The 15,875-nt window shown below is 36.9% G+C and overlaps 1 pseudogene; it reads left to right on the forward strand.

The window, feature by feature from the left end:
- Nucleotides 1-3,831: 3,831 nt before the first annotated feature.
- Nucleotides 3,832-3,946, forward strand: LOC111827778 (annotated as a pseudogene).
- The last annotated feature ends 11,929 nt before the right edge of the window (nt 3,947-15,875 follow it).

Here is a 15,875-nt window from a genome sequence, read left to right on the forward strand (position 1 = left end):
TCAAATATTTGCTGTGTTTTTGTATTTCCTCTTCTGAAATATGCCTGTTAGTGGCATTTGCCCATTTTTTTTTCTATTTAGCTTATTACCTTTTCTTCCTATATATATTTTTATATACAAACAATGAGTGATATGTGTTACAAACATCATTTCTAATTTTCTTAGGAGTGATATACTCATATTTATCTCTTTTTTTCTGATTTGTGCTTTCAATACCTCTGTAATTTCTTTGGTTATTCTGATACTTAAAATGTTTACATACACTTCTCTTAGCAAAATAGTGTTCTTTTAGAGATTAATTTTTTCTCAAGTAACAATAAGAACTTCAAACTTTCTCATTCTGAGCTTACTTTATGCTTGAAAAGGTTGTAGTGGGAAAGGGGGATGGCTGGATTTTCTGTTCTCTTCTCCCATGTCTTTACCTACTGCACGTTAACCAGCGCTGGCTTCTGATCACCCAGTATTTGACTAGTTAGAAGGTGGAGCAACTTAGGGATAATTAAGAAAGTATCACAGTTTTACTTGTCAAGTCTTATTCTGACTTAACATTGCAGCTTTCTAGGTTTTGTGGGTATTCAGTGCACACTCTCTCTTGATGGTGACTTTGTGGACTTGAACTGTCCTTCCCAAGATTAAATGATGTTTTTGTTTTTATTTTTTTTTCTATCTGGCCACTTAGATTTCTTCTCTGAGTCCTTGGGTATCTGGCAGTCCCTCATCTCTGTCAATATCACATCACTCCTACAACCCTGCATTGGACAGGTGCTAAGAGGGCTCTAGTCAATTTTATCCAATGCCCACTCTGACTCATGAGCAAAATCCATGCATTTGTTGCCCCACTGTTGGTGGACAGAAAGCTTGATCCTATTGCCATTCCAGCTCTCTCCCTTTGACTCAGGCTGATAGAACCATTTAAAAAAAGTTTAGATTCCTCAACAGCACCCGTCAAACTTTATTCCCATGGACTCTTTGGTGGTTGGCTTTTGTTTAGGTTTAAACTAGTAGTGTGCTGGAGCCAGTTCACACCAGCTTGTGAAATTCGATTGTGTGCAACTCTTCTCAACTCCCGTTCAATGACATCGCATCTGTGCATGAAATTGGCCATGGTGGGTATGATGGGTATTGGCAAGGTACATTTTTTAAGTGTTTCATTTATCAGCCTACCCCTGATTTGGCCAATGGGAAGGACAGGCAGAAGATCAGAATGCATGAAAAAAGGTTATGATACTTCTCTCCTGCCCCCCTTGCTTCAGTGCCCCAATTTTGGAAAACATCTTCTCAGTTCTCCACAGCTCCTACCAGGCAGTCCCACCCCCACAGATTCATCTCTCACAAAGGATATGGTAACATTATTTCATCCCTGACTGTTTAGTCCTAGCGTTTTCTCTGTTGCTTGTCTCTGTACCTTTTACAAGTCCCCTTTGCACTGCCCATGGCTCTCTAACTGGTACCTTCATTAAATCTCATTTGAACCACCTGGTATGCATTCTGTTTCTTTCCAGGCCTATGAATAATTCATCAATCATGACAGTTTTCCTGAAATTACCCAAATGCAGCCTCAGAATTTTGCTAAATATAGTGCCCCCCAGGCAACTCCTACCATTGTATCCGATTTGGCATGCAAGATGAATCTCCTTTAGAATCCATACCCTGGAATATGGGCTGCTGGCAGTCAGCCTAATAACCAAGTATAAAGTTCTTTTATAAAGTTATGCATGTTCTTATTTTCACATTGACTAATTGCAAGATTAAAAGCCAAATATTTTGCTTTGGGCTGCTGCTGCTCCCCCTAGTCCAGGCATATGTAACATTGTTTTTTTGTTTGTTTTGTTTTGTGTGTTTGTTTTTTCTTTACTTTAAATCACAATGGTTTTCACTTCACTTGAGAATCTGAGAAACTTCATAGTCTTGACTGGTTCATGTGCTGCCACATAATTCACCTACTGACATTATTTCCCTAGGGGCAGAAAAAAAGAACTTATTTTGACTTAAAAAAAATCTAGCTCTGATGAGGGCCATGTTAAGAATGGTAATATTTGCTCTTTCTTCTATAACCAATCAGTCATTAAAAACCACATGGAGCCAAATAAAATTCAAGGTCTAACCCTTTTTCCAATTTTTAACAAGGCCGAGTTTTAGATGATGGGAATGGCATCCTTCAGCAGATTTCCTTTTTAAAGGCTTGTTAACTTGGCAGATGTTAAACTGTACACATTTTATTTCTGAAATAAAAACAGGAACAGTACTTTTCTTTACCCAAAGACCATATGTCAAGGGGAAATATTTTATACACTGATTGTCTCAGGAAACTCATTTTCTTTCCATTTTTACTGCCAAATTTATTTGATTGATTCTCAAATCAACATACTTCCATTTGACATGCTATCTTTTGAAATAATGCTCTCCCATTATCTTCATAACGATTAAATACGGTCTGAAATAATAGTAATAATTAGTTTATGCTAGAGATGGGGGTAAAGTTTCCTTATTTCAACTCAGGGACCATAGTTAGGTATAGAACACTCTCCTGATTTCTGCTGTTTCATGTTTAGCTGCGTTAAGAGTTAAATAGAAAATGGGTCTCTGAGACTCAAAGTCAAGCCAAAGTCAAAATTGTAGCACTTATTCTAGTATATACTTTGCAGATGCATATCAGTGCATTTCAATGATCATTGTTAGAGATAAATATCACAAAACAAAGACTCTGCATTTTTCTATTCTCACTTAAAATCTCCATCTTCAAAACATAAAATCAGTAGTTTTATCTTTGCTACACTTTCTATCAATTACTCCTGAACTGTAATTTAGCTTTATGTGCATAAGGGGCATCCAATTGACAAGTAGTATACACATATGAGACATTAATCTCTTTGGCCCTCCTAGAAAATTCAACCTGCCGGATTTGTGGATTGTGAAAGTCTATATTCAATATTTATATCAACATTTACAACTATATAGATTAATAAATTTTCTACATGTTCATATCATACTGTATTATATTGGTCTTTACACTATTAAATTAACATTGTTTTAAATGTTAACTGAGATTAGATAGCTCCCTTTTAAAGAATACTGTGACTAGTTAGTTTGTATTTCAAACCCTGATTAGTATTCCAAACAGATTTCCTCTTCACGAACTACTTGTCCCAAAGAAAGCCACTCAGGAACCATTAACCACCTCATAAGCTATAATATACCTACATTTTTCCTGATCATTCCAAGTGTTTACCCATCCATAAGTTTATAAATGTCATTTTATCATTTGGAAATGTCTTCACCTCTTACAGCATTTTATTTTCTACTCATCCTAAAAATGTATCTTTAAATTAAAATCATACTTAGGTTCTTTAATCCTTCAGAATGAGTTTATTCCTTTGAATTCTCATATTATGAAAAGAGTACTATTCCAATAGCACATGATACTGTGAATTTTCACACATCTTTTCCATAAACAAATCTATTGTCTCTGGAGAGTAGGTCTTATGGTATTCTCTGGATTTTCTTACATAGTAATAAAATGTAACAAGTACTCAGTAAATGTTAGTAAAGTGAATTATTGAATGCATGACCTGCTTTTGTCAAGTTATTGGGATTTAGGGATTTATATTAATGATCTCCCCTCAAGAAAACAGCCAATGATTCCTCTTCAAATATTGGTTATGATAGGATCCTGGGCATTTAACCTATAGGGTTCAATAAAAAATAATTTTCTTATCTTTCAGAGCATATAGAGTAGGAAAGTGTTAAATCATAATTGGTAAATGTACCTCTGCAGATTTAATTCTAATAAATTATTAATTAGACTCAAAACTCATTATAAAATTCTTTACATGCAGCCGTATCAAATTCAGTGCCTGCCCACCCATGGCTGCCACAGAAACACTGTGGTGCACGGGCCCTGGTCCCCTCTGCTGGGCCTCAGGGATAAGTTTGGCTGCAGACATCAAGGAGAGAAAAAAATAAAATAAAATTCTTTACAGGGATTCAGAAAAACAGAGCTTCAGAATGAGTAGATCATCTTAAGCATAATTCTTTGAACAGTCAACGTTTTAAAAGATCCTAACAGAACATTGTTCTAGAAGTGGCTTTTTCTGTTCTATTATCTCTTTTGGAAAAGGTAGACCTTTGGGCATTATTGGTGGAATTGCAAATTGGTGCATCCACTATGGGAAACAGTATGAAGGTTTCTAAAAAAATTAAAGAACTATCATATATATATATATAATTGATTTTTTTACAGAGAGGAAGGGAGAGAGATAGATAGTTAGAAACATCGATGAGAGAGAAACATCGATCAGCTGCCTCCTGCATATCTCCTACTGGGGATGTGCCTGCAACCCAGGTACATGCCTTGACCGGAATCGAACCTGGGACCTTTCAGTCCGCAGGCCGACGCTCTATCCACTGAGCCAAACCGGTTTCGGCAATTAAAGAACTATCTTAATGTTGCAGAGGACCGGAGAAAAACCAAGCCACGCTTAGAGAAAGGGAGTTACATTTTATTATTAAATTCTGTGCAGGCCCAGAGAAAAATGTGTCTTTCAAATTCTGGGCCCCCCACATGGAGGAAACTCTCTTTATTTATACTTTTTCCAGTCCTTTGTCTCCCAAATTTGGAATGAGACTTCCGGGCCTTCTGAGAAAGAAGGCCTGTGTGCTGGGAAGGGGCCATGAGGCCATATCTCAAGGCCTTGCCTGGTGTCAGCACTGACAACTCTGTCTGGGGCATAGTTTACAGCCTCTCTGGAATGGGAGTAGTCTTATTTTCCTTATTATTTAAGACAGAAGCCAGAATAGCAGGGTTAAAATTTCAAACAGCAGTTTTTATATAAGATGGATGCTTCATTATGATCCAGCAATTTCATTTTGGTTATATTTCTGTATATTCAAAGAAATTCAAAACACTAATTCAAAAAGATATATACATCCCTGTGTTCATTGCAGCATTATTTATAATAGCCAAGACATGAAGGCAATCTAAGTGCCCATTGGTAGATGATTGGATAAAGAAATTGTACATATATACAATGCAATATTCATTGGCCATAAAAAGAATGAAATCTTACCATTTGCTACAACATGGATGGACCTAGAAGGTATTATGCTAGGTGAATAAGTCAGACAGAGAAAGACAAATACCATATGATTTCTTTATATGTAGAATCTAATCCTATATAATAAAAGGCCAATATGCAAATTGACCAAATGGAGGAATGACTGGTTGCTATGATGCACACTGACCACCAGGGAGCAGACGCTCAGCCCGAAGCCCTGAGCCAGGCTCACTGCTGATGAGTGCAGCGGCAGTGGCAGGAGCCTCTCCCACCTCCGCAGCAGCACTAAGGATGTCCGACTGAGGGCTTAGGCCTGCTCCCGTGAGGAGAGGGCCTAAGCCCTCAGTCAGACATCCCCCGAGGGCTCCCGGACTACAAGAGGGTGTAGGCAGGGCTGAGGGACCCTCCCCCTAAACCCCCTAAGTGCACAAATTTTGTGCACCAGGTCTCTAGTAAACAAAATAAAGGAACAAACAAAAAATTATAGATACAGAGAACAAACTGATGGTTGCCAGATGGGAGGAAGGGTTGAGAGGTTGGGTGAAAAAGGTGAAGGGATTAAGAGGAACAGATTGTTAGTTACAAAATAGTCACAGGGATGTCAAGTACAGTTTAGGGAATATAGTTTATAATATTATGATAACTATGTGTGGCGCCAGGTGGGTAGTAGACTTATGAGGGAGGATCACTTTGTTGGTTACATAAATGTCTAACTGGTACACTGTACACCTGAAACTAATATAATATTGAGTCTCAACTCTAATTGAAAAATTAAAAAAGAAAAAGCAGAACCTGCATCTTCCTTAATATTATTATCCTTACCTAAAACAATTTTTTTTATCACTCTGTTAAAATAATCTTAGATACAAGACTATTAGCTTTGATGACATACACCTGTGGATTCAAGATATTAGATATCTTGGAATGATAGAGCTTGCTGGGAAACCTAACATCCCTGGACAGGTTAGTCAAGTAGCAACTCAGAAACATTTCAGATGCAACAAACATAAACGCTGTAATTAAAGTTTTCTTTGTAAGGAATATATCTTCCCTAAGCCTGAAAAAAATCCTTTAATGTTAATAGGAAACTCTACACTTAATTGCTGTGACTAACTGCATTCAGGTAGGATGAAGCCTATGGTATGATTAATCAAAACCAAACTAAATTCTGAAAAGCTGACTAAAGGCATCAAAGCAGTAAAGAGCAATAAGGATGCATCTAACATTCTGGGAAGGAGACAAACTTTGAGAGGTAGGCTGAGAATTGGCAGACATTTTCTCTTGGGGCCATTTTTCATTTTTTAGTGCTAATAAAGGCTATTGATCTGGTTTGCAATGGGGAAACAGAATCCAGCAGTGCTCTGAAATGTTTTGTGTTCATGGAGTGACATAGTAGACAAGTGAGGGACTTCAGACATGGCCAGTCTCCCAAGACCTTTGCTAAATTTTGAGCTATAAGACTGACTAGAGAATAAACAAAAGTTTCTAGTTATGGTCTGTCCCATACAGTAGTCACTAGCCACATGTGACTAGTTAACACTTGAAGGTGGCTAAATTGAGATGTGCTGTAAGAAAAATACAACATTTTTAAAGACTTAGCACAAGAAACAAAGGAATATAAAATATCTCAATTCTTCTTATATTAATTATAAGTTGAAATAGTAATCTTTTTCATGTCTTGGATTGGATAAAAATATACAATTAAAATTAAACTTGTTTCTATTTTATTTTTTGTGTGAAAATTAAAGTATAGTTGGCATACAATATTATATTAGTTTAGGCAGACAACACAGTGATTCTATATTTGTGTATCTTACAACGTGCTCACCACACTAAGTCTAGTAATGATCTGTCACAGTATAAACTGAATTGTTGTCTCTATTCCCCTTTGTTTTCTACCCATAACTCCACTCCCTCTCCCCTCTGGCAATCATTGGTTTACTGTCTTTTTACTGTCCAGAATGATAAAAATAATGTCTTCCTCCTTTAGGCAAAGGTCAGGCAGGCTTACTGTCTATGCCAGTGGTTCTCAACCTTCTGGCCCTTTAAATACAGTCCCTCATGTTGTGACCCAACCATAAAATTATTTTCGTTGCTACTTCATAACTGTAATGTTGCTACTGTTATGAATCGTAGTGTAAATATCTGATATGCAGGATGGTCTTAGGCGACCCCTGTGAAAGGGTTGTTCGACCGCCAAAGGGGTCATGACCCACAGGTTGAGAACCGCTGGTCTATGTGGTTTCTAAACTCTGTATTCCTCAGCTGTAAGGCGAACCTATTGCATGTGCAGGATTCCCTGGGCCTCCCTATTTCACCCCTGTGGGACGGGGCACCATGTGGAAGCAGTGCACACATGACGCTCATGCTGCTTGCGTTGCCATGAGGAATAAAGTTCTTAGACCCAATTTTCTGTGTCTTCTGCCAGCATCCATGAAAATATGGAAGGCTAATGTGTTACCTTGTAAGTAGGGTAAAATATCGAGCCCTTCACAATTAAAAATACTTTTATTTTTTAACATTTCTGTGTCTTTCTAGTTAAAGTCTGACATATAAAATATTTTGAACTGAATGACAATTAAGATATAGCAAAAACATACTAATGGGAAGAAATGCTTAGAAGGAAATTTATAAATTAGAAGAGAAAAAGGTCTGAAAAATAGTAACTTAAACTACCCTATCAAGACGCTTGGGAAAAGAGCTGTAAGTCAAACAAATAAAATAGAATGACAGAAATAATAAGAGCAAAAGCATATGAAATAAAGATAATCAACATTCTGAAGTTGGTTCTTAGAATTAGTAAAGGTAATAAACCTCTTGCAAGGCTGATAAAAAATGAGTGGACTCATTATTAATCTGTAAAATGTGAAATAGTACATCTCTACAGATAGTATAGACATAAGGAAGATAAAATAAGATATTATGAATAATATATCCAGGTAATCTTAATATTTGTTACACTTTTTGTAATTGCCAAAAAGCTAAAATCTACTCAGTGTCCATGAACAGTGGAATGGATCAACAAAATACCAAACAGCAATATGAGAGTGATTGGAGTACAACTAACCACATGCAAAAATATGGCTGAATCTCACAAATATAAAAAGCCAAGCACAAATATGTGCATACTGTATTTCTCCATATAACGTATTAAAAAGGCAAAATAGTTTCATGCTATAAGTTATGATAGTTGTTATCTGGGGATGTTGAAAACTGGAGGATGAGATGGGGATTGGTTTTACGGTGCTGAGTTGAGTCTTGATTACACAGGCCTGTTGGTATGTCCAGTTTCAGAAAATTTATCAGGCCGTTTAGTTAAGATAGTTTTAGATTTCAGAATGAATAAAGAAAAACATCTCATTATCAAGGGACATGAAATTTAATGCAAATACAAAATAAACAGGATAATGATACTTGAATGTATTCTACAATTCTCCATGAGTAATTATAGAAACATTAGCTTGAAAATAAGATTTACTTTTTAGAGGACTTTTAGGTTTACATAAAAATTGAGCAGGGAACACAGAAGTGTCCTATGTACCCCTTACATCCACACATGTAGGCTCCCTCACTTTCAACATCTTTGTTACAATCTATGAACCTACATGGACACATCATTACTACTCAAAGTCCATAGTGTATATTAGAGTTCGTTCTTGGTGTTATATAATCTAGGGGTTTTTGACAGATGTATAATTACATGTACCCCCATTATAATATCATATGAAATAGATTTACTGCCCTAAAATACTCTGTGCTCTGACTATCTGACTATTCCTTCCTCTCCCTTAACCCCTGGCAGCCACTAATCTTTTATTTATTTTTTTCTTTCTTCGGAGGGACAGAAGGAGAGAACCTCCTCTCCAGGATTCTCTAAGGCACTCCTTTGGAATCTCCTCCCTTCCTTACCGCCCTCTCTTGTTTTGTTTTGTTTTATTCACTGTCTATTCTCCCCCTTCTTATCTGGGAAACATCGGAGTCCTCCAATATTTTTACTTGTCGGTTTGCATCCTCTATGTGAGTGTCCGCATCCTGCCACTGGGTTTCAAGTCGGCCTAAAAGTGCCAATGGCTCTCTAACCTTGATCTCTCACTTGGACGTTCACAGAAGGGCCTCCAACCCAACTTGTACCCAATTACACCGCTTGTCCTCGTAGATTTTGTCAGCTCAGTTGGAAGAATCCCAGCTGCTGAAGTCAGAAGGGAGGGCTGTTTCATTGACACAATTTTATCTCAAAGTCTCATCAATTCGACCTCCCAAGTCCCTTCCCTGGGTGTGCGTTTGTGTCTTCACATCCAGTCTTGGGTCTAACAGCCACTCTGTGCTTCTCCACATTCCTGTGTGAGAAGTATCAGCCTCCAACAGGTGCTCACCTCTGGTCCAAAATAGGATGAGGTTGAGGATGCCCCCTATGAGCTCACTGCTATTGAACTATCGCTGTAAACTGTATTAGTTCTAAATAAGCGCTGTAACATTTGTAAGGCTTGTCAAAATTACCACAAACTGGTAGCTTAAAGCAACAGACCTTTATTCTCTCACAGTCTGGAGGCCAGAGCCTAAAATCGAGGTGTGGGCATGCTGTACTCTCTCTGTGGCCCCAGGGGAGAATGCTCCCTTATCTCTTCTGTCTCCTGGTGGCTGTCAGCACTTTTTTTTTTTCTTTTTACCTTTTGACCCATTTATCCACTTCTTCCAGCCTCTACCAACCACCAATCTGTTCTCCGGATCGATGACTATGAGCTCTTTACATCACTGATCTTTTTACTGTCTATATTTCATTCTTGTCCAGAATGACATGTTGTTGGAATCACACAGTCTGTAGCCTTTTCAGATTGACTTCTTTCACGTAGTAATATGCATTCCAGTTCCTCCATGTCTTTGCATTTCTTTACAGCTCATTTCCTTTCATGCTACATTGTCTGGATGTACCTCGGTTTATCATTGTTCCTGCTAAAGGATATCTTGGTTGCTTCTAAGTTTTGGCAATGATGGATAAAGCTGCTATAAACATCTCCATGCAGGTTTTTGTGGGGGCATGTTTTGATTCATTTGGGTAAGTATCAATTGTTGGATCATATAGTAAGTACACCTTCAATTTTGTAAAAAAACACACACAAAACTGCCAAACTGTTTTCTAAAGTAGCTGTACCATTTTGTATTCCCACCAGCAATGAATCAGAGTTCCTGTTGTTCCCCACCCACTTCAATGTTTGGTGTTGCCATTGTTCTGGATATTGGAGATTCTAATAGATGTGCAATAGCACCTTGTTATAACTTCCATTTCCCTCATGGTGTATGATATGGAGCATCTCTTCATATGTTGTCATCTATATGCACTCTTTGGTAAAATGACTGTTCAGATCTTTTACCTCTTTATTGGCTTGTTTGTTTTCTTATTGTTGAGTTTTGAGTCCTTATTGTATTTTGGACGAGGGTTTTTTAATCTTAGTAAATGTTGCATGTCTTTTGAAAATATTTTATCCTCACCTGTGGCTTGTGTCTTCATTATTTTGAGAGTATCCTTTGGAAGAAAACACTTTTCATGTCATTTGAATGAATTTTTTTCCAGTTTTTTAACCATTTGCTAATCTCTGGAAACCAGTAGATTCAGTTACTGTATGTGAAGCATTTTTACATTGCCTGTATCACCGAGGGGAATTTCAGCAGCTACCATGATACAGAGTTATTTGGAATTAATCATCCTACAGTTTTGCAACATTACTTACCCTATTAATGTTTTTGAAAAAAAAGTTTAGAAGGGTATTGAACACTCCTTCTGTGCCAACACTGTGTTGAATACTAGAAATACATGACTCACATTTCTCATTAACGCTTTGTTATCATACTCATTTTACAGAAAATAAAACTGAGGCATAGATAGATTAGGTCCTTTGACAAAGTTCTTAGAGCTAGTAAATAGAAGAGGCAGGGTCTGACTGAGACAGTCCAATAGCAAAGCTTACTCCATCTACTATCTCCTATTTCAATGCTGGTGCATCAACCATCCGCAAAAAAAGAAAAATGGTTATTTGCCACAATGTTACACACTCATTATCTGCTAGAAACTCTTACCTTTAAAAATTACTTAATTTTGTTATTTTTCAAAATACAAATAATTGTTTATTCTTGAAAAAAGTACAGGTAGGTCAAAAGGAAAATGAATGCAAAACCATTACACCCTTGGTTGTACAAGCTTTGAGATATGTTTCTACTCAGTAGGACCTATTTATTGTACAGTTTGAACTGAGTGAGGTAGAAGCATAATTGTTTTTCTCCAACCCTGCCTTTAATTACTCTATTGAATATCCCTTTCCAGGCTTTAGTGATATTTTGGATAGATCTCTCTGCTTTGTAGTCATTTAAGTGAAATTCAATCCAGTTTTCCCAATTCACTGACTTGGTCTCTGAACTATTTGAGAAGTTTGCTTTTCCTGGCCTCTAAGCCAGCGGTTCTCAACCTGTGGGTCGCGACCCCTTTGGGGGTCGAAAGACCCTTTCACAGAAGTCGCCTAAGACCATTGGAAAACACATATATAATTACATATTGTTTTTGTGATTTATCATTATGCTTTAATTATGTTCAATTTGTAACAATGAAATTGGGGGTCACCACAACATGAGGAACTGTATTAAAGGGTCGTGGCATTAGGAAGGTTGAGAACCACTGCTAAGCTTATGCTTGGCTTTTGACACAAGGAATCGATGCTGGGACAAAGGGTAGATGTAGTCTTTTATACACCTCACTTTTCTGCATCCTTTGGATCGCCGTTTCTCCTCTAGAATGGTATGGACTAGGAGAAGGCATGGACAAATGTATGAAACGTTTTCTATTTACTCTTTGTATAATTTTTTGCCTTTATTTTTGATGCCCTCTGTGCCCAGGCATTTACATGTTGCGTCTTCCATAGGGCTCTTATGTCAGTTTTTGAGGAAACTTCCTAGTTTTCTTAGTTGAGAGATACCATGCATTGACTTCCTCTGTTGTTTACTTTTTCTAACTTTGGGAATTCATTGGCCCTCCAATAAGCCCATTTGGGTTGGAGATTGGCAAGACGGATAGAACCAGTCTTCCTTTCCATTTACTCTTGGAAGCTGAAGCATCCTTACCAAATCAGAGGAGGAAGAAAATGGTCTGATTTCTACCTCTCTCTTTGTCTTCTGTCTCCAGAATTTTTTTCTTATTAAATATATGTACTTAGAGGTATTAATGGCCTCCAGGCAAAGACCAGCAGAGATACAAGTTGTGTCATTATTCATGGCAGCAAGGGAGGATGTATACCATGGGGAAAGGTGGGAATCTAAGTAAGAATGTGTTACAAAGGGCTTATTGTATTTGGGTCTGTGGTAGATGATTTTGTGGAGGGTTTAAAGAAGCAGGGTTTGCTCTGTAACATATGCTGTCAGCAAGTAGAGGTAATTCTAAGACTGGGTGCTTAATAAATCTTATCTAGAAAGAGAGAAGACTAAAGTGAGGCTAACGCTATAATTGGTAAAGATGTAACTGTCCCACATATTAGCTAAGGTATGGACATGTTAGGGTGTCTGTTTGTTTTTTGGCTTAGACAGTGTTTGTGTTGTCTGTGTTCAAACATCACCATGAAGTCATCTTACTCTTTTATTGATCTATTACCATGACAGTATTTATGTGTGGTATTGATGTTCTGTGATATAAGTTTACAGAGAGCACCAAAGCCTAGCTGTGAGTGTCAGGCTAGCTTATAGCAGCACCAAAATTTAACTGATTCCCCAGGCCAGGTGGCTGCTTGTTAATGTCTTCTTTTTCAGAGGACAGATCAGCAAGTTCAAAGTCAAACGTGGACTTAACCAGGTAATAATCTACCAGTCACTCTTGCTGGCAGAGTTCTTTGTTCTCTTTGAGTAAATCCCTGCCAGCTCTCCTCCTTTGCTCATTGGAAGGTCATGGTAATTCTCAACTTTCTAAAGTTCATGTATATAGTCAAATAAGCTTAATAAAGGGATGGTGGAGACCGCATTTTTCAGCCTTATAGCCAGTACTCTAGGCATGTGTCTAATCACTTTGTTCAGCTGCTCTCTTTGAAATGTCAGTTAAATACCATTTATTCTCCAAGGCTTGAGATAATTCTTTAGAATTGACATAATTCTAAGATAATAGGAATAGATTCATTCAGCTTCCTACTAAATATTTAACAAAACATATCTTTCTAAAATAATATTGTATAACATGTTTAATAAAAAATACTCCATGCACATCTTTCCACATACAAAAAAAACATCCTCACAAACTTGGGGAATACATTTCTTAATATAAGTCATTTTAAAGGAATAAAGGCCTTTGAATTTACATTATCTTACTAGTAGCACTATTTTATGTTTTATTTCAATAAAATGGTTAGAAACTGTGTAAGACCCTTGACATGAATTGAATCTGCCAAAATTATACTTTTTCTATATTTTGAATCAGTTGTATCACCAAAAGTAACATTATTGAATTATTATGTTATAGCTCCCCAAAGAAATGGTTTTGCAGAATTAAAGTTCAGTATTAAGGTAATGATTTTTATAGATGTCCAAAAAGGAAAACTGTTGTTGAATGGAATCCTGAATTCCAGATTTAACTATCTGGCTGCCTATTTGACAATTCTATTTGAATTTCTAATATACATCCCAAGTTAATTATGTTCAAAACTGAACTCTTCTCCCCCCTCCTAAACCTGTTCATCCTACCTTCTCTATGTCAATAAATGCCAATTCCAATCTTCCAGTTACTGAAGTCAAAACCCAGGAGTCTTTCTTGACTCCTCTTTCTTTCTCAAAGTCCACATAAAATCAGCAAATTCTCTGGATGCTTATTCCCCCCACCCCCCGCCCCAAACCCTGTCCAGAGTCTTTTATTCTGTTCCATGCATCCACACCTCTGGACCTATTTTGCTTATCAGTTTATTTTGTTCTTTAGATTCCACCTACAAGTGAAATCACTTGATATTTGTCTTTCTCTGACTGGCTTATTTCGCTTAGCATAATCATCTCCAGGTCCATCCATGCTGTCTCAAAGGATAAGAGATCCTCCTTTTTTATAGCTGCATAGTATTCCATTGTATAAATGTACCACAGTTATATTTATCTACTCATCTGCTGATGGGCACCTGGGCTGTTTCCAGATCTTAGCTATCATAAATAATACTGCTATGAACATAGGGGTGCATATATTCTTTCTGATTGGTGTTTTAGGATTCTTAGGATGTATTCCCAGAAATGGGATTGCTGGGTGAAAAAGCAGATCCATTCTTAATATTTTGAGGAATCTCCATACTGTTTTCCACAGTGTCTGTACCAGTCTGCATTCCCACCAGCACTGTACTAGGGTTCCCCTTTCTCCACATTCTCACCAGCACTTGTTTGTTGATTTATTGATGGTAACCATTCTGACAGGTATGATTTGATACCTCATTGTCATTTTTATTTGCATCTCTGTGATTATTAGTGACTTTGAGTGTTTTTTCATGTGTCTATTGGCCATGATTTTAAGGGTGAGAGAAACATTTATGTGAGAGAGAAACATTAATTGGCTACCTCCTGCACATCCCCCAATTGGGAATCAAACCTGCAACCTAGATATGTACCTTCACTGGGAATTGAGCCCACAGTCCTTGAGTCTATGGGATGACACTCCAACCAATTGAGCCATACTGGCCAGGAATGTTGTTGTTGTTGTTATTATTATTATTATTATTATTATTATTTACTCATTTAGGCTTAAATACTCCTTTCTAAGCTCTTATTCATAAGCAATAAAGGATGTTCCTGATCCTACTTTATATTAAGTAGAAACCTAATCCTGTCATGTCTTTCTTTGGCCTTAATTCCCTTAGTACTTTGTTGAGGATGTTGAAAATCAAGAATAATTATTATGTTAAATTAAAGTGTTATTTTCTCACAAAACTGGGCCATGGAATTCAGAAAACCTGAAACAATATCCCCTTTCCTGGTAAGGTCACTGAAGAGAAAGTCATGTAAGAAGGAGGGAAAAAGCTATACATGACTATCATTTTTGGAGATTATGTTCACACATCAAAGTAGAGAACTACAATAACAGAAGAAAAGGAAAAACTAGCCCAATATCCAAACTTGAGTCTCTGCCTTTTCAATATCTATTGAATGAAAAGTCAACTATTTAGGGCCAACAGAAAAGGAGAAAGAGGGTAGAGTTACACAGTGTAGGCCACGTTATTTCTATGACATTTTTTACTGAAAAAAAATTGTCCAAAGAGTATTTTAGAATCCAATTAATAATATTAGAATTCCTCTTCTTTTGGATAGATTAAAAGATGAGGAAAAACCAAAGGACTTTTTTTTTCCTTAGAGGTCAAGCAACCCCTATTATATGTGACAAAATATTTTCTGTAGCAATAAAGAGATCATGTAATCTGATATATTTTTACATATGAGTAATAGAATGTTCATCAAAGATATGCCATTAAATGACATACAGTAAATAAATCATTTTTGAGGACAAGTAAAAAGCAAATTGTATTGGGGTTGTCTAAGAAAAATAGGAGGAACTACAACTTCTGATTAGACTAATAGAGTGTTCCATATCCAGAAATACATTGCTTTAGTCCATCTAGGCTGCTGTAAAAAAATTACATATACTGGATGGATTATAAATAATAGATATTTATTTCTCACAGTTCTGGAGGCTGCAAAGTTCAAGCTCAAGATGTTGGTATCCAGCGGTTCTCAACCTGTGGGTCGCGAACAATGAAAATACATCCTGCATATCAGATATTTACATTACAATTCATAACAGTAGCAAAATTACAGTTATGAAGTAGCAACAAA

This window comes from Myotis lucifugus, unplaced genomic scaffold (genome assembly GCF_000147115.1).
Source record: "Myotis lucifugus unplaced genomic scaffold, Myoluc2.0 scaffold_219, whole genome shotgun sequence".
In the NCBI taxonomy this organism is placed as follows: Eukaryota; Metazoa; Chordata; class Mammalia; order Chiroptera; family Vespertilionidae; genus Myotis; species Myotis lucifugus.